A 19,605-nucleotide genomic window follows, 5' to 3' on the forward strand; every position below is an offset into this window, starting at 1 on the left:
TCGCTTTGCCCTTCGGTGCTCTTTTAGGGGAATTCTTCAAAGTGCTTTGTAACAAAAGAAGCCTTGCAACACCCCGGCAAGGTGGATAAGCACTCGATCCCCTTTTGTAAAATGGGGAAACTAACGCTTACAATCCTATCGTAGCAAAGAGAGCATTAGTGATCAGCACTAGGATTGCATTTGAAGCCAATGCAATAACTCTTTAGTTGCTGGGAAATTATCCAAATGAAGGCCAAAAAAAAAAAATCCACCCTTAAGTGGACATCTTTGGTCCCTGCCCCTGGAGGAGCTACCCTGGGTTTCTAGTGTTTTTGATTCAGCCTGAAATTCACCATGTACACTCACTTCTGCCCTTTGCCTGTATGGAGACTATTCACAATGGCAAATTAACCATCACAAACTGAAACTCCTCAGCTGTTAAACTGTTCCCCTGCTGCTGATGTCCAGTGTAACATGGCAGAACAAACGTGGCTATTTTCATAATGTGACTCATTGCAGACGGATTATGTTTTCCAAGGAGGATTTTTTTTCTCTCGAGTCTATCCAGGGTTTCCCAGTAAAAAAGCAGCCCTGCTATTTAAATTACTGGTTATGAAATCACGAAGCAGATACAGGAGAGAAGTGGCCTGGAAAGCATGTCCTGCAGACATGGATGGATGGATAGATGGACGGACATGAGCATTGCAGAAGAGGCCTTCATTGCTGAGAATTCATTGTGTGGAACTGACCATGTTCTGCCACAGAACAGCCAGCACAGAGAGGAAAAGCCAGCATCTATCCCTCCTTGTGCATCATCAATAGGATAGTCAGTGAGCTCTAGTGAGTTACCCTTTTGGCAAGCCCTTAGAGGTTGCACAGACATCAAAAAGGACACAGTCAAACGGCAGTGGAGTTACCGAATTGAGGGCCCGAATTGTCCTGCAGAACTCTTACTACAGGTGATGCTGCATGAGATGGAAAGAACCCAGCTTGACCCTCAGATCCCAGGCTGCATTAGCAAGGTTGGCTGTTAAGAGGAAGCAAATCTCTTCCTCCTTGTAAACAAATCACAGCTTGAGCTGGAGTCAATGAAGAATAATAAACACGGAGCCCCAGGATGCCGGTTTGAGTTACTTTTCAGAGTGAAACCACAACTCTATAGCTCTAAAAGAGCTGAAGCCCATGCAAGGCTCTACTGCCTGCAATTGTCACCTCTGCCAGTCAGAGTGTGATGACATAAACCATGTCTTTCTCTCTGGAAGATTAAATGCCACTGTTGGATTAAACAGCTTTTGTGGATTAGTCTCCTCTGCTCAGCTCAGCTGACAGAGACAGTAGCTGGTTTTGGATTTCTTTTAATGTAAACTCTGTCAGACCCTCTTGGTGAGTCTTTGAATCCCCTTACCTCCACCAGCACACACAGCAATGTGGTGTGTGCATGTAGATGATTCTGGGGGGCACAATCTAAAGGGGAGGACATGTGACCGCCCCATGTGTCTCCTCTGCCTAGCAGACCCCGTCCTGAGCCCATCCCAGGACTGCTACGTTCTGCCGCCCCACCAGAGTTACCCGCAGGGGGGTTCTGTCCTCCTCCCACTGCGCCTCCCACCCCCCGCCATGTTCAGCCCCTCTCCCTGGCAGCTGGGGGGGGAGCGAGACAGAGCTGTTTCTCATGTGGCTGAAGCTGGCCACTCCAGCAGTGCAGCAGCTGCCTGAGACAGCCTGCCTGGGGAGGTGGCAGGCTGCACTCCCCCTGTGCCGGCTGCCAGGGACAGGGGCTAAATTGGCCGGAAATGTGCCGGGGGGGAAAGGAGACTTTGGCTCACTCGGCCCCTGTGCCTGGCAGCCGGGCCTGGCCACCTCCCCAGCCAGGCTCTCTCAGGCAGCCACCGCGCTGCACAGAGCAGCGACCCCGAGTGGCCAGCGTGAGAAGCAGCTGGTCCTGCCCCCTCCACTCCCCGCTGGGCCCAGTACAGGGGCAAGAGTGCCAGGGGGTAGGCACAGTGGGAAAAGGACTGAGCCCCTCTCCCTCCCTGCACTGTCCCTGGCAGGCCAAGCATAAATCTACATGGCACTTGACCCGCATGCCCTCCCCACCCTCCATGCGTTGTCTATGCGTGGGCATGATTTATTAATAATAGACTATTGTTCTGTCAATTGCCTTGGGCAGCATCTTGTTTTCTGGGCATTCTCCTGTGAAAAGTTCTTCTCCTGCTCTTTGCTGTTCTCTTCTTCCTCTGCTGGATTTGCAAGGGGGTGTGGAGAGGAATGAAAATGTGCGGCCCACATGCTGGGAGCTTTTATGTCTCCCTTGGCGCCAGCTGTGCACTTCCCTCCACTCTGGTACTAATGGGATGTTTCACTGAGAATCTGGCTCCTACGCTCTTCTGGTCTTGGGGAGGCACAGACAGGCACCAGGGGGTGAAGAAGAGGGGCACCGATGCTTCTTTTCCTAATCCCCTCAATGATCCAAAGATTCTGTGGCAAGGGCTCTTTGTTGGGCTAATGATCAATCAAGGCCCAGAGTGCAGACTGCTGGCCGGAGCAGCCCTGAGGGAGTGGGAGACTAAACACCGTCAATCAGCACAGACCCTGGGCCAGAGCCAAGGGGAAAGAGGAAACCAAAAGCTGCAGGAGGGACCCAAAGGTGATGAGTACACTCTGCCCTGCAGCAGACCCAGACTCAAAGGCCCACAAGGAAAGTGGGACAAAACCCTGATAGCCCAAGCCTCGGGGGTAGGGCGGGTCTAACCATGGTTGGCCACGTGATGTAGTGCAAGCTTACATTACAAGCAATGACTTTAATTGCATCCCTTCCAATATTTCAAGTGACCAGGTATGGCCTGTCTGCCCCCGGAGACCAATGGTGGGACGGCTGGGCCAGACCTGAGTTGCGCTGGGACCCTGTGCACCAGGCTGCAAGGCCACTTAATTTGGGGGCCCCTCGCACTCTCTTTTCGGATCTTGTGTGTTAGGGTTCTGGATTCCAAGAAATAAAGTCGTGTTATGTTGTGACCTTCCAGCAAGAGTGTTTTCTGTTTTTATCTGACTTTGCTGTGAGCAGGCCATGAACATAACAGGCCAAAGCAAAATGGGGTAGGAGGGATGTAAACACGGCTGGGACACGCCTATCTGGGGGGCTACTAAATACCTCCATTTCCTGCCTCCAGTGGGCTCTAGCCATCACTAGTCTAGGCACAAGGAATGCTTAAGGCAGCATTTCCAGGGGGGTGTCACAAAAAAGATACTTGCAGGTTGCAAGATATGGACAAAAAAGGGGGGGGAAAGGAAAATGCAAGAAAGCCAGAATGTCCTAGTTGAAGTGGCTTCTGTCCCTGGGGCTGGCTGGCCTTGGCCCCCCACTCTGGGCATTGTGGTCTGGCCTCTGGCATACGGGATCACAACACCACTCACTCACATTTAGCACGGTCACCCTCCTCTGTCAGGTGCTGCAATGTGATCCAGTGTGCCAGGGGCCAGAGCTGCTGCTGGGGGTGAGTGCGGGCTCTCTCTGCAACTCCACCCCCTCTCTGGTAACATAAGTGAGCCGAAAGAGGGTCTTGGCATGAAATAATTTGGGACCCATTGCTCTAGGACAATCCAGTTTCAAGAGGTATCTGTATGATGGCTAACGTGAATTGGTGTATCCTGGTCTGTGGGGAGTTTGCTTCTGATGATAACGTTGGGCAGGCTGGGGGTTTGTTTGAAGGCCAGAAGAGGGGGTTTGGGAAAGATTTATTTCAGGATGTGATTCCCATCAAGTATGGATTGTAATTGCTTGATGATACCCATATGGGTTCCGGTATGGGTTAGTAGGTGACAACTAGGGGTGTGTGATCAGTGCGTTTTTCCCCCTGTATTGAAGCAGGTTCTCTCAAGGCATTTGAGTGGCCTGCTGACTGGTGCAGTGTCCTTGTTTAGCAATGGTGATTTTAGTGTGTTAAAGTGTGTATCTGGACTTTCTCTTTGCATATTCTGTGGTACCTGAGTGCCTGGCTGTAGATAACATATCTTGGGGTGGTTGCTGGATCTGTGAAGGTAGGTGTGGTGATCTGTGGGTTTCTTGTATACAGTTGTCTGTAGGTTTCCATTGTTGAAGCTGTTTATGGTGTCCAGGAAATTGGTGCTGGCATGAGAATGTTCTAGAAAGAATTGGGTGGGTGGATGGGTGGTGGTGGTTGAAAATGTTGTGGAAACTTCTGAGTGAGTTTAGGTCTGAGTGAGTTTAGGTTGTCTGTCCAGAGGATGAAAATATCATTGATGTATCTCATGTACAGCATCGGTTTCATCTTGCATTTTTCCAGAAATTCTTCCTCAAGCTGGCCCATGGAGAGGTTGGGATATTGGGGAGTCAGCCTAGTACCCATGGCTGTTCCCAAAGTTTGGATGAAGTGTTTGCTGTTGGATGTAAAGTTGTTCTGGGTGAGGATGAAATGGATGAGGTTGGTGGTGTGCTTGGGGTGGATATGAGTGGTTTCGTTGTCTTGCAGATATCTGAGGCGGGCAGCAATGCAGTCATGGTGAAGGATGTTGGGGTGAAAATATTACCTCACCCACCTTGTGTGTCTCATATCCTGGGACCAACACATCTACAGCACCACTGTAAACAAAGAATTAAGGGTATGATTTTGTCATGGAGGTCACGGATTCTGTGACTTTTTTTTTTTTTTTTTAAACGGATGTCCAAGACTTCTTTAGCTTCAACTTCATCCCCGCTCGGGCTTGGGTTTCAGCCCTGCCGTGAGCACGCCCTGATGTTATACATTTTTACCATGACTGCTCTGTGAACTTTGCCTAACTTTACTGTGACAAAAATCAGATCCATACAAATAGTCAATAGATGAGATGCCAGTACATGGTGCTTGAGATTATGTGTAACAGTTCCTGGATTTTGTAGGGCCAATAAAACTCACTGTTGTGTGTTGCAAATGGTTTCTTCCGTTCAGCTTTTTATATGGAGTTCTTTGCACAGAAAGCTGCTCTGGCTTTGTTTTCAGACCAGTGTTGCAGACCCCAAAAGTTATGGATGCAGAGCCAGGATTGGGGTGTTTATCCAAGCTGAACTTCCAAAGCTTTGAGGCGGGTGACCTCTGGTTCCACCCCACTTCATCCCAGTGGAATCAGGTGTGGCTGACCATGGGGAGATGAGCACACAGATTGGATCAGCACAGAAACATGGATCCTAAAGAGGACACTTAAAGCTTTTTTTTTCTTTGCCCCTGCCAAATATTAGTCCAATATTTCAGAAAAGAAACTCCGAATCCAGCCCCAAGAACTGTCTCATTTGTTGCCCAGTAATTTCAGTTCCTTTGCTCCTGATCTGTTCTAATCAGGCTCATTTTTGTCAATTTGGATTTTTTGTTTCATCCCGCTGTACCGGGTGCGGAGTAAAAAATAAAGTCTCCGGGAGCCAAATATTAGGAAACACTCTAACAGGCCCATAGTTGATCCCTCACCTGCTTAGCTTAGTATTGGGTATAAACACCCCATTTACCTGTCTGTCTATCCATTTCATTGCAACAGCTAGGCATTCCGGTTTCTACCAAGGAAAATACAAGCAAATACTAAGGCTGATTGTGTATGTGTGTGTATATCTTTCATCCCGAAGCATCTTTGCAGACACAAGAAGCCGTACAGCATCACCATTCCTTCCTGCCCCAGGCTTGTTCCTCCTTGAACCCCAGCCTGGTTATGTCCCTGCATATGATGGCCTGTCGCCTAGTTGGTGGCTGGCTTTGAGGTCAGACTGACCTTGGTAGTGTCTGTGTTATTTTCTGTGGCATCCTATTAGCTGCTTGTCTTCTCTGGTGTCCCTACTGTCATAATCTTTTTGATCGCAGCCAATCTCATACCCACTCTACACCTGCCATCGTTTGAAGAATGCTCATCTCCTCTGCCTCCAGCCTTCTGAGGTCTGTTTCCTTTCATGCAGCTGCTTCCAGACCACAGAGTAACACTGTTAGTATCCTAGAATGATAAATGTTCACGTTGGCACCAACTGCAATGTTTCTCTGCCCATAATTTCATCAATTCCTGAAAAGCCCATGGAGCTACACAGTACCACTGTGCTCTCAGGGCTGCACCCTGACCTGGCAACAAGGGCCGAGCCTTGCCTCATCCCAGTGCTTCCTTCCCTGGTCTTCGCCTTGTGGTGCCAAGGCAGGATGCAGCCCTGAGAGCACAGGGAGAGGTACCATGCAGCTCCGCGGGCACCCTGCGCCCTGGTCCCCATGGAATGCCCCAGATCCGGGCTGCTGCAGTCCCCTGCCTGCAATCTCCCCTCCCAGCTGCAGCATTGGGACTCCACCAGAGGTTCCCCGCTTAGGCAGGGATACATGCACCCCAGCTTATTAACTCCTGTGTGGGCAGCAGGTCCCTGGCCACAGGCAGATTTGCGGGGTTGCAACCAGGGAATGCATGTCCCAGTGCTTCTTTCCCTGGCTGCAGCCCTACAAACCTGCCTTCCCCTTATTCCAGATAACGGCAACTTTTTGCTGGGCACAAGAGGTAGCTAATAAGTAGAATCTACTGTATTGTGATAGCTGCTTTTGATTATACTGAATTGTGCACACAGCCACTTTGTGCTAATACATCCTATGGGGGGAGGGATAGTGGTTTGAGCATTGGCCTGCTAAACCCAGGGTTATGAGTTCAATCCTTGAGGGGGCCATTTAGGGATCTGAGGCAAAAATTGGGGATTGGTCCTGCTTTGAGCAAGGGGGTTGGACTAGATGACCTCCTGAGGTCCCTTCCAACCCTGAGATTCTATGATTTTTGTCATCCCAACCCCCCTCTACCCACTCATTTGTTTCATCCACCTGTTTCTTATATCTGTTAACTGATGAGCTTTTGGGGGCTGGAACTTTCAGTGTGTTTGTACAGCACCTAGTACAATGGAGTCCTGAGCTTCAGCTGGGGCCTCTGGCTGCTAGTGTCGTACCAATAATATTTAATACATGTGCTCTGTGACTGACAATGGGTCTTAAGGATCAAAGCCACACAACACATAATTGGACTTGGCTCCATCAGTAACAGGCATATGTCAGGTTGTGGGGAGAGATGAAGAATATCCATTTTCCATCAACATGATCACTGGACCTTGATTTAATTCCTTCAGGGTAGTTCTTGTGTTCTGCCTGCCTACCTCCTCTAGACCTAGATAGCTGCTATCAGTCAGATCAAATTAATTGACTGTACTGTAGTATTGTGACAGCATATGGTGTTAATAGATAAGAGTTTGTACTTCATGCAGCTTTCTCTATGGACCTGATTATCCTGGCTGTCCTTGTGTAACACTGACAGACGCTGGTCATCAGTGGGTGGGATCGAACCTGGGGCCTTTGGAGCTTAGTGCATGAGCTAAAAGCCCTATGCCTGTTAGCTAAGACTGTAGAGCAGACTCATTCATTTCTCTCTCTAAGTGGTCTCGGTGTCACTAGATGGGACAGAACACCACACCCAAGGGGTGTGTGGGTTACACCTGTTTCTTTGACCATAATAACCGGATCCAAATACCCCTGAACTTTGGGAAAGTTTGGATCCCACAACACACAAGATACTTCTGTGTTCCTCGCTCCTCTGTGCACTAACATAGGGTGGAGGGGGGCGGGAACCTTGAAAGTAACTGGCAATTAGAATAGGTGGGCTGGGAGGAAGCACATGGCTTTTATATTACTAGAGCTGTAGAGTTCAGATTCAGAAATCTGGGTGTGTTTGGAGCTGGGGTTTTAGTTCAGTTCATAATAGAGATTGATCCCAGCCACCAAGTCCAGATCCAGTTTGGATTCTGAGCTCCCCCTCATACAACCCGAAAAGGAAAGAGTGAGGCGTGTATACATCTCTGACTGAGCTCATCCCTCTCACCAAACGTTCAGGGCTTTGCACTTGTGGTCTGATTACCTGGTTTCTGCTTGTTATCTACACTGCACTGCTGTGGGTTACCCCCATCCCTGCTTCTTCATACCCTTATTTATCTACCCAACCCACACCCCCATCTGCGCACGCTTCCAGACCCAGACCCCACACTCACCCATGCATGCCCGCATACACAGACCTGATCCTTGCAGGGAAAAAGTGTTAGCATGTGGCTAAAGCACAGGGCTGGGAGTTAGGGGATCTTGGTTCTATTCTCATCTGTGCTATTTTCTCCCTGTGTGATCTTTGGCAAGTCATGTAACTTCTCTGGGCCTCGATTTCTCCATCTTTAAAATGGGAATAACAACAGGTACGTACCTGTTGTGAGGTTAAATTCATTAATGTTGGTTGACTTCTTTGATCTTCTCAGATGAAATGCACAATTCACATATTATAATACACATACCTCTATTCAGACCTCTATATCTAGACTCCCATAACCATACTCTTGTACCCAGAGCCCCATGGTCACAATGAACCCCGAGCCCATTCCAACACCCAGACCAACATGCAAATATGGATTTAAAGTGAAAAGGATAAACCTTCAATGTGCGTCCTTGAAGGGAGGTTTGTCCAGCCCTATATGTTTACACAAGCATGTTGCTTTACCCTCGCCCCTCTATCTCCATGTAGGGACTTGTCTTTGGAAGAAAGGCAAAGAACACCAGGTAACACAGACATCCGTTCAACTGGAGACCTTGCCAGCTGAATTTCTTGATCCCGGAGCCCCACCTAGTGGACATACAGTAGTTTTTAGTTAGCGAAGCTGTCCTGAAATGGCATGTTGGAAAGGCAGCAGAGTAGAAATGAGAGGTAAGTGCTATAAACCCCGGTCTGATGCAGTGAGTAATTGTAGCTGTAGCCCTCTGGTGTAATCAGCACGTACTGCAGCAAAGAGTGATGTTAACAGCTGGGCCTAATATCTCCAGTTAGAGCTAGGCATGATGTGTGCAGGTCTTGTGATTGCTTGACCTGCAATATCCCTGCTATCTCCTGACCATTCACACTGCCCTGCCAGCACATCTAAGCCCTGACCTTCCACTCCGTGGCCATTGCCTGGGCCCTCACACAGCTTTGCCAGTGAACATCAGCCCTCACCTGCAACACCTGCTGCTTGAAGTTCTGGGAAGAGCAGAAATAGTGCCGTGATTCTGTGCATGAGGCCAATGCCCACAAGTGGCGAGGTTTGAAAACACACTAGGATCATTTCATTAGAGTCTTAAGTTGGCCTTGAATTGCCTTTAGTTATTTATTGAATGACTTGCACTGAAAAAAATTAAAAAAACCCACAACCACAGAACTTTTCCTATTGCACTTGCTGCATTTTCAAGAGGAGCCGTAAAACAGTGAATTGGTTTCAAACAAGCCTCTGACAATGGGATGAGCTTTTAAGTATGCACAGCTATTTCCCAGTCTATTGTTCAAGGTGAAGCCTTTGCTACAGAATTACGTAATGAAAAGGGTCTGAGGCCTGGTCTATGCTTAAAAATTAGGTTGACATAGCTACAGTGCTCAGGCGTGTGAAAATCCACACCCCTGACTGGTGTAGCTACGCTAGTGTAGATGCAACTAGGTTGATGGAAGAATGCCTCCTTTGAAGTAGCTACCGTCGCTTGGGGAGGTGGTGGTTCCTACAATGACAGAAAACCCCTTCTGTTGCTGTAGGCTGCGTCCACACTATGGGGTTATGTGGGCATAACTACCATACCCACAGTTGTGCTACTATAGTCCCCGTAGTATCGGCATGGCCCGAGTGGTAGAGGGATGTATTTCGTTGCTGATAATGCAAAAGTCTAGATGTATTTAAGAAAGGTTGATAAATTAGATTTCGAGTAGATTAGAGAGAAGTCTGTTCAAGGCGTCTTCTCTGCGCACTCTGTGGGTGCTGCCATTTTCGACTGCATGGTCACCCCTCAAAATAGTTTCCAGCATCACTTGCCAAAGCTATTAAGTTAGCTGACAGACTCATTTCCTTAAAACACCTATGACTCAGTCATGTGATACTATCAAATCACTTTATGTTGCTTGGATGTTTAGACACTGTCCACTTGAAAATGAAATATATTGTGTGCATTTATTCATGAAAGTTGATTTAAATAAGGAGCTAGCTATTCGAGCTAGACATGAAGCATTTTCCCGTCCTGCAAGAATTTTCAAGAGGCTGAACACTTTTCCCATCCCAAACTGAGATAAAAAGTTTAAATCTCAAAATTTTCATGACTAAAAAATGTAAAAAACCATATCCGGTCAATCAAAACATTTTGTTTCAATAGCCTTGAAATGGTTCATTTCAATTTTGACTTTTAATTTATTTTTTTACTTCAAGTTTGAAAAAAAAGTTGCTTCGACCCAAAAACGTGCACTTTTTCATTTTGAAAATGTAGAAACTGGATGTTTTCTTCAAAACTTTTTTTTTTCCAAATATTTTTTGAAACAGCAACATGGGTCAAAACTGACTCTTTCCTGCAAACGGTTTGTTTAGATGAGTTGACATTTTCAGACCAAAAAAGTTATCTGCAGTCCCGCTATCGACTAACCTATACATTTATAATGCTCCCATTACTCGGGTATCTAAATACTAATAATGACTGTGCACTTGTATGGTACCTCCTATCCCAATGCACCTTACAAAGACTAATTAATTCTCAATGCCCATGTGTTTTGGCAAAAGCCAAAATCACGAAGGAAGTCTGACTCATAGGCAACTGCCTTATCTTTCTTCGGCAAGGCAGTCTTCCATTAACATCATAAGATACAATGAAAAATAGTGTTAGGGATCAGTGTGGAAATATGAATTGACCAGCAAAACATAGAGCTGAGAGGTGAGGAAAAAAACCTCAGAATTGTACACTCTGTTTCTTACTGAGCTATGTAACGTGACGTGTGTGTGTGTGTGTGTGTGTGTGTGTGTGTGTGTGTGAGAGAGAGAGAGAGAGAGAGAGACTACAATTAACAAAAAAAGCAAGAAAATTCAACAATCTGCCATCAACCCTCTTCTGCAGTTCATTAATCCACACGCATTTGAAAAAGAGAAAGTGAATTGTGGCATCTGAAAAAGCCCAAATGTCTATACTGCAATTTTAGCTCTGCAGCCTGGCCTGACCTGCTCCGCAAGCCAGAATCAGCTGACCTGGGCCATGCCGGGAAGTGGAGGGGTCTTTCTCTCTCTTTTTTATTGCAGTGTAGGAATATAGACTCTTGTCTCTCTCTCTAGGTTCTTGTGTCCTTACCACACTATCCAGTTCTGAGAGCCCTATTCTCCCGTGGTGGAATATGAGTGAGACACCCATTAGAAAAAGGGGTGAGTAGAAAAGCATTGCCTGGGAAATTCATCTTGGGGGGGACCAAGTGGGCTGAGTGTGAGATTCCATTGGAATGACTCCATTTTGGCCATTGATTGAAAGGATCACTCTGTTTTGTCGTGCTCTGGCTGACATTCCAGCCAAAGCAGTGAAGATAGGTTGCTGTTTTGTTTGTTTCATTTTAGAGGTTTCATGAGACAAAGGAACTTTTCCAAATGTTCTAGAGTTCTTTAGTGCCCTAATGTTCATCCATTCCTCTTTTACACAAGGACTGTCAGCAAGGGAAGGGTTTTGCACCTATGGAAATGTACGTTAAGAAAGCAATAGCCCTGTTGAGTGAGAGCCCCTGATCTTCACCACTTCAAGCAAAGCATCAGATTGTGGAAATGAGCTCAACATCTTGCCTAAAATGTAACGCAGAGGAAAGTCAGTCTGTTCCAGTTCAGTGGAGTGATGTGATCAGTGTTGCATGCTGTGCATTGGATGGATGGTTAATTACTAACAACTAGCCATGGGGAAGGGGAAAGCAAGGAGATAGGACACATGGGGGCATATTCTGCTGTCATTCTCCATGAGAAAATCCCATTAGCATTAGCCAGAATCCCATGTGTTGAAGGAAGGAAGAATATACCCCCAAGAAGAAAAATTGGACACTCGGGTGTGGTGGCTTCTAGATGCAGTGGGACCTGTCCAGTTTCAGTGCAGTGGGGGTGGAGGCAGGATTTATCGAGGTGGTCAAGGAAGGTGCCCAGCCAGTGCATTCTGGAGCCCAGCTCTGTAGGGTTCCCTGTGCACTGCTGTACTGGGAGCAGTGGAACAGTTGGTGAATCTATCACTATGTGGATCTTCAGCCAATGTTCCCTGCAGAGGAGAGGATTCAGGACCTCAGGACTGCTGAGCAGCTCTGCAACCTCCGTGGTAAGTATTCCTGAGAACCCCAGTCAGATAAGCTGCAAGCTGGGGCCAAGGATTTGGGCCCAAGGAAAGAGGAGGAGGGGCAATCTTGGTGAAAGAGAAAAGAGAGATTAGAATTAAAGTGTAGAGGGGTGGGAGAAGGCGGAGACACAAAACAGGAAGGGGCGGGGGGGTGCTGCAGCCAGTAGTGAAGCCAAACAAAAGAGACTTTCCCCTACAAGAGAAGGAATGACCCAGTTAGGAAGGAATTTTCAATGCTGATAAATGAAAATTAATGCACATTGGAAAACGTAATCCTAACTATACATATAAAATGATGGGGTCTAAATTAGTTGTGACCACTCAAGAAAGAGATCTTGGAGTCATTGTGGATAGTTCTCTGAAAACATCCACGCAATGTGCAGCGGCCGTCAAAAAAGCAAACAATGTTGGGAATCCTTAAGAAAGGGACAGATAATATGACAAAAAATATCATGTTGCCTCTATAGAAATCCATGGTACACCCACATCTTGAATACTGCATGCAGATGTGGTCGCCCCATCTCAAAAAAGCTATATTGGACTCAGAAAAGGTTCAGAAAAGGACAACAAAAATGATGAGGGGGATGGAACAGCTGCCGTATGAGGAGAGATTAATAAGACTGGGACTTTTCAGCTTGGAAGAGACGACTGAAGGGGGGAGATGATCGAGGTCTATAAAATCATGACTGGTGTGGGGAAAGTAAATGAGGAAGTGTTATTTACTCCTCATAACACAAGAACTAGGGGCCACCAAATCAAATTAATAGGCAGCAGGTTTAAAATAAAAGGAAGTATTTTTTCACACAATGCACAGTTGATCTGTGGAACTCCTTGCCCAGAGGATGTTGAGAAGGCCAAGACTATGAGGGTTCAAAAAAGAACTAGATAAATTAATGGAGGATAGGTCCATCCATGGCTATTAGCCGGGATGGGCAGGGAGGGTATCCCTAGCCTCAGTTTGCCAGAAGTTGGGAATGGGTACTGGGGGATGGATCACTTGATGATAACCTGTTCTGTTCATTCCCTCTGGGGCACCTGGCACTGACCAGTCAGAAGACGGGATACTGGGCCAAGTGGACCTTTAGTCTGACCCAGTATGGCTGTTCTTATGTTCTTATGAATTAAAAAGGAAATGGAGAGGGAGGAATGGAGGGAAGGAATTTATTTTTTATAATTTCCATTGCGGTAGCCCCCAGTCAGGGGTCAGGGCAGCATTGTGCACATGTAATTAAAGATGGCCCCTGCCCCAATCTGAGTGGAATAAGGAGGAGGAGACAAAGAACTGGGAAAGGAGATGGGGAAAGAAGAGAGGCCACATTCAGCTGCAAATCTGCACCTAGAATGGTGTGTGCGCAAATCCCATTGACTGACAGGCTGTGAGTGAGAATGAAGCCAAAAGGGGGTACCCTGTAGATCTGAGAAAGTAACTTGGCCCAAAGCCTCTAGGGGCAGGGAAAATGTTTTTTCTAGTTGTTGCTTCTTTTATTTTCCAGTGCCATAAAAACCCAAAGGGTCATTGGGCAGCATAGACCCTGCTAGCATGGCCACCTTTTAATAGCTACCCAAAAGGTTGCAGGGAGAGTCGGGGGCAAGGGAGAGCCATGGCTGAGTCCCCTACCCCCTCTACAAAAGCCAGCAGAGTTATCCAGGTATGGAGTGAACACCTTCTACTCAAGTTCTCTTAGGAGTCCCAGAAGGAATTTTGGCTGAGTCAATGAGACTTTTTTTCTGGGGGCTCCTTCTGCAGCGCAGCCCATCTGCACCTCTCCAGTGCACCTTTTGCTGGAAAAGCCAGCATGTAGCCCTCACTAAGTAATTAACCCACCAGTGCTGCTCTTTAGTACTTGATTGACTGAAAAGAGAGTTTTACAGGATACTCCAGTTCAACCTAGCTCCTACCAGTCCTGCTTCAAGTTTAATCTTGGTGAAAACACTCTACTGTGAAAATCTTCTGGGAAACAGCTATCTAGTAATATCTGGTGCTACATAGGGATGGAGTGGAGCTGCACTAACAATTCTGTGTGCAAATGCAATTTGCACATCACATGATTTACAGGGAAAAAATATTTTTTCAGCTTAATAAATTTCCCTTTTTTTTTTAAAAAAGGTTACTGAGAGAGATGACAGGTGCAAAAAAAAAAAGGTTCAGATAATAAAACAACTAGTTCCTCAGATTGCAATACCAATACGTACGCTGCCTGGCATTGTAATATATTTTTTAATCATCTAACTAAAAGGCATAGCCTGGTGCTAGCTGGGTCAGGGACTTTCTCTTTGTACTACACCTAGCACAATGGGGGCTGGGCTGTGACTGGGGCTCTTAGGTACTGCAGTAATACAAATAAACGTTGGAGACAGGAGTGTAGGGAAAGGGGTGGTCTTTTCAGCTGCATGTCCTAAAGCAAAATAGTTTCCTCCTTTAGGATTTCTAAACATAGTTATCAGGGCTTACTGATCAAGTAACAAGGCTCCGTGAATTTCCGTTCAAGTGTCAATGAAAGAGTTCTTCAACCCTCAGTACAGTCAGTGTTTCGTTCCATCTGAGAATGTGTTTTGACATCTGACAGGGTTCCACTGGGCAGGCTTGGATAAGTCTGTGATCCACTGGATCCATTGTTATATCCATTGTATAGCATTGGCTATATTCAAGCAGGTTTTCTGATGATTTTTGCCATGCTAAATATAGTTTTGAGGCTGATCTACTCTGTCACTTTTATTTTGAATAAGCCCAGTCTGGATAGTGGCTTACAATTTCCATACTCTAAAATCTTTGTTATTTTTATTTATGTATTTGTTTGACACTAGTTTATTCTTATCCTCCAGCTGGGCATAGCGTGGCCATCTACCAGATTTACAGCTGCCCCTAAATCAATCAGAAAGTTCATACTTGTGCCTGTCACACTGTTAGTTTAGGCAGTAACATGCTCATATTACTGCTATCTGGTTTCCCTCCCAATCTTACCCATTTGTTTGCTGCATCCACCTGCTGCCTTGTCATTAATGTAAACTCTTTGGAGCAGGCGCTGTCTTTCTACTATTTGTTTGTACTGCATCTTGTATGATGGGCCTCCAATCCCTGACTGCAGCCCATGGGCATTGTGGGAATACAAATAATAAATTCCAGCCTGACGATTTGTATGTGTAAACGTTCTATGTGGTGACCCTTTTTGAAACTTAATTTTCTGTTGCACTATACTTTGTAGGAACGTCTGATTGGAAGGTTTGTGCTCTGTCACCTGGCTCTTTGCCTCAACATACTGATCTTCATGAACTTTCTTTTTGTAAGGGCCACAGTGCCTAACTGTATTTACAGCAAGTCTTTTCTGACTTCAGACTAGTGGGTTGTGGACTATGTTGCTTTAAGCAACTGTGTTGATTTTTACCTGGTTACTGCACATTTAAGATCTGGAATAGAGTGATCCAGAGGTGAAAAACTTGTCAGTTAGATGTTAGTTTCAACTGGAGTGGAGACTGAACAAGGGCTCCTTACTTGATCCATTTGTGGGTATGTTACATTCCAGGAGCCTGATTCTTCACTGCCTTGCACCTTGTATGGTCATGCAGACCTGGGCAAACTGAGTGCAAAACATTAGGATTCTGATTTTTATCCAGTTGAAACCATTTTTGTCTACTGGAGGCATGACTAACTTATAGGAAATCAGGAACCATGACATGCATGACTTGTCTTTTTGCTGGTTAGGAGTGCTTTGTTGCACATTAGCAGTTTAGAGACCCCTTCAAATTTCTTGGGCACGTAAATCAGACTTTTCTAGCCTCCAAGAGTTGTAGGAAAGGCCGTAGAAAGAGAGGCGTCCATGAGGGTGCTGGCAATTTTATCATAGTCCTTTTATTAGAGCCCAGTAGATGGCAGTTTATTTGATGGGAGTTGCGCAGTGGTTTCTTATAACCAGCATTTTTTGTTTTGTTTATATGGAAATATAAAATGCTTCTTTATAGCAGGATTATGGGCCTAGGTTTATTTCTTTTACAGGTAAGTGGGGGGGGAAAACACCTTGTTCTTTTTGTCTTCGTAATTGAGTCAGTTATTTATACTGAGTTCAATATGAGTCATTCAGATACTGTGATGATGTGAGCAACATAAATAGCTAGAGAACTAGAAAGCTAATTCAGAATCACCATGAGCCTTTAGAGTCAAAAGTTACCTACTAGTTAGTGTTGCTTTTTTACTTTATTGTAGCAATGCCATTTGCTATGAATTTCTGTGGTTTACATGTAATAATGACTAGTCCCTATTTAGTGCTTTTCATCAGTAGATCACAAAGCATTTTATAGCAGTCCGTATTAGTCCCCTTTTACAGATGAAGAAACTGAGGCACTGAGCAGTGGAGTGACTTGCTCAAGCTCACCCTGGGAAGGGAATGGGATGGGGAGGGGACAGAAAGGAGCTAAGGGAAAGGGATGGGATGGAGTGAGTGGGGGAGGAAGAATAGAGCCCAGGGCATGGAATGGAACAGAATTGTACTATTTCACTAGTGTATTGACCTCATAGAAACTGATTGTACCTCTTTTATTAATTTAAATTTTATTTTCTTTGATCTTTACCTGATATAAGATCATCTTCAGTTGTTTTAAGGTTTCAGAATAGCAGCCGTGTTAGTCTGTATTCACAAAAAGAAAAGGAGTACTTGTGGCAGCTTAGAGACTAACAAATTTATTTGAGCATAAGCTTTTGTGAGCTACAGCTCACTTCATCGGATGCATTCAGTGGATGCATCCAATGAAGTGAGCTGTAGCTCACGAAAGCTTATGCTCAACTAAATTCGTTAGTCTCTAAGGTACCACAAGTACTCCAGTTGTTTTAAGGTCATTGTGATTTATCCCTGTATTGTACTGTTTCAGTAACCACACACTACTATAAGACAGTAGTTATATTGAAGTTTGTATTGTTTTCAGAGGAGTAGATATGATCACTTCTAGCCAGTCCCGTGTCTCAAGGGGAACAGCCTGTAAGGTGCTTTATGACAGGTCTGGGTGGTTGAGACAAAGGACTCGTATCCAGCGATAACCTGTATTCAACCAGGAACTGAACCTCTGCTCACTGGGGCTGAAACTCACCCTAGATAAAGGGCTGGCAGGGCATGAGGGCTAGGTACCACCTTGGGGCTGAAGTGAGTCATGGGTCTTGGGCATGCCCCTGACCTTTACTGCAGGTCAGACATTTGCTGTCCTTGTATCTCAGGGGGGTGGATCTGGATCTTGTGGTCGCCCGTTACGAGGGCGAAATTCATGGTATATGTGAAGATCGTTCAGTGGCTCATCTGGGCCTCTTCGCTTTTAGGGCTCTGCTGGCCAGCTCGACGCCAGCCTGCCCCTGCACGCCCTGGCCGTGTGGGCTCCGCGATCCAAGCTCCAGCCCCGTGTTCCCTCTAATTTTTGACAGGCCCTGTGGGTGGGGGGGGGGAGGAATTTCTTTGGTGCAACTTGTTGGGCGTGGGGTTTAGGATCTGGGTGCAGGGGCGCAGCTTAGAGGGAACAGTGCGCCAGGCCCATGCTCCCCCTTCCACCCCAGGATGGCCCATCAGCTGGGCCTCTGCCGTCCTGCCCCATCAGCTGAGGCTCCGCTCTGCCAGGGAGGGGGCAAAGCCCAGCTGGGCGCCGGGGCTCTGTTCTCCCCCCCCAGCCCCCTCATGCTGGGCCCCCAGGGCTGTACTGGGGGGGTGTCCATCTGCCCCTTTTCCCCCCCCCCCCGTCAGCGCTCTACTCCCCCCTCCCTCCCCACCATGGGTCTGCCCCGCCCGCAGGCTCCCGCGCAGGTAGGCGGCCGCGGGAGGACCGGCCCGAGCCATCTCTATGGTGCGCGCCCGGAGACGGGCCCCTGGCGACCGCCCTTCCCTCCCCCGCGTCCTCGCCTCTCCCTGGTCGGAGGGGGCGCGGTCAGGCGGCGCAGGCGCAGCGCGGGCCGGAAGGAGGCAGGGAGGCTGGCTGGCCGCGGCGGCTAAATGAAGCGGGGGTCGCGGGCGGGGGCGGGGGTGGGGGTCGGACGGAGCGGCCCAGGGGGAGGCGAAGCGGCCAGGCCGGGTGAGTACCCTACGCCGCTGGGCAGGGCCTGGCCCCGGCCCTGGTGGCTCGGCCCCGGCTCCGCCCCAGGCGTCCAGCGGGGCCCCCCCCCCGTCACCTCCTCCCCCAGCTCCCCCCCAGCCGCGGGGAAGGCGCCAGGGCTGGGCCCAGGGCAGGGAAGGGAGCGAGGCGGGGGCCGAGGATCCGTGCCCGGCGCTGCCCTGGCTCGCCCTGTGACCTTGGGCAAGTCACAGACACCGACCCCCCCGGCCCGGCTCGGCTCGGCTGGGGTCCCCCTCCAGGTAGGGGGAAGGAGGCGGGGCCCGTGTCACTGGGGTGCGGCAGGGCAAAGTTACTGCGCTGGTGTTTCCTTCTGGCCCTGAGCTGCCAGCGGCTGGGGGAGGAGCTGGCACTGCCTGTCTAGCCCGGCTGGGGGGGGGCGGGGGAGGGGGAGGGGTTACTGCCTGTCTAGCCCGGCTGGGGGGGGCGGGGGCGGGGGAGGGGTTACTGCTTCTCTAGCCCGGCTGGGGGGGCTGGGGGAGGGGTTACTGTCTCTCTAGCTGGGCTTTGGGGGGGGGCGGGGGCGGGGTTACTGCCTCTCTAGCCCGGCTTGGGGGGGGTGGGGGAGGGGTTACTGCCTTTCTAGCCCGGCTGGGGGGGGCGGGAGAGGGGTTACTGCCTCTCTAGCCCGGCTTTGGGGGGGGGGGGCTCCCTAGTTGTATAGCGCGTCTGTAATTGACGTGATGCCCCTCATCAGGGACAGGACCTGCTCGTTCGCCTCAAAGCCCGGACTTCCAGCGTGGAAGGAGCCCGCGAGAGACGCTGCTCCAGCTGCAATAGCCCAGGCGAATTTGCGTCAGTGCCTCTGATCTGGTAGCAGCTGTCGAGCGTGTGTGTGTTGGCCACCCCTGACCCTGCTGGCGGCACAAGCCGAGCTAAGAGCCCCACTGGCCATGGGCCTTTTTGCCCAGCCTCGCCTGGGCTAGGCCGTGCTGCGTGCTTACCTTCTGACCAACTAGAGTCTGGCCGGCAACAGCTCACTAAAGTACACGAAGTTCGCCTCCCCTTCTCGCCTCATTTCCTGTTGTGGGACGCTTCGGGCTGAGTAGGAAGCTTGAGGGTTAAAGGAACCTCTATTCTGAAAAACAAAACCTGACTGCTCCTTGAGGTTCTCATTTAAAGGGGGGCATTGGTTCAGATGCTAGCTCCATGAGTGAGAGAGCAGTTGTGGAAGTGAAGTGCCAAGTTGTATGAGACACAAGCAGCTCTGCCACATGGTAATAGATGATACAATGGTGAAAATGATTGTATTTGGCCTGTGCTAGCTTTTCTGCAGTTGCTACCATTGGAGCTACACCGCTAGCAGACAAATGATTGTGCGCAAGGTCACGGTTTAAAAAGAGAGTCCCGTTTCCAAGGTAACGTGACGCTTTGTCTTTTAAAGTCAGACCCTTCT

The 19,605-nt window shown here is 48.2% G+C and overlaps 1 protein-coding gene across 4 annotated transcripts in view; it reads left to right on the plus strand.

Moving 5' to 3' along the window:
• Positions 1–18,030: 18,030 nt before the first annotated feature.
• RNF216 (ring finger protein 216) overlaps positions 18,031–19,605 on the plus strand; it is a 115,209-nt gene continuing 113,634 nt past the window's right edge. For 3 of the 4 annotated variants that reach the window (XM_038419432.2, XM_043493252.1, XM_043493251.1), the window contains exon 1: positions 18,031–18,170. The gene's annotated coding sequence lies outside the window, so the exon portion shown is untranslated. Of the gene's footprint in view, positions 18,171–18,906; positions 19,568–19,605 lie in introns of those variants that run through there. The other variant, XM_038419435.2, reaches the window with a different exon arrangement.

Source organism: Dermochelys coriacea, chromosome 10 (assembly GCF_009764565.3).
Source record: "Dermochelys coriacea isolate rDerCor1 chromosome 10, rDerCor1.pri.v4, whole genome shotgun sequence".
Classification (NCBI taxonomy): domain Eukaryota; kingdom Metazoa; phylum Chordata; order Testudines; family Dermochelyidae; genus Dermochelys; species Dermochelys coriacea.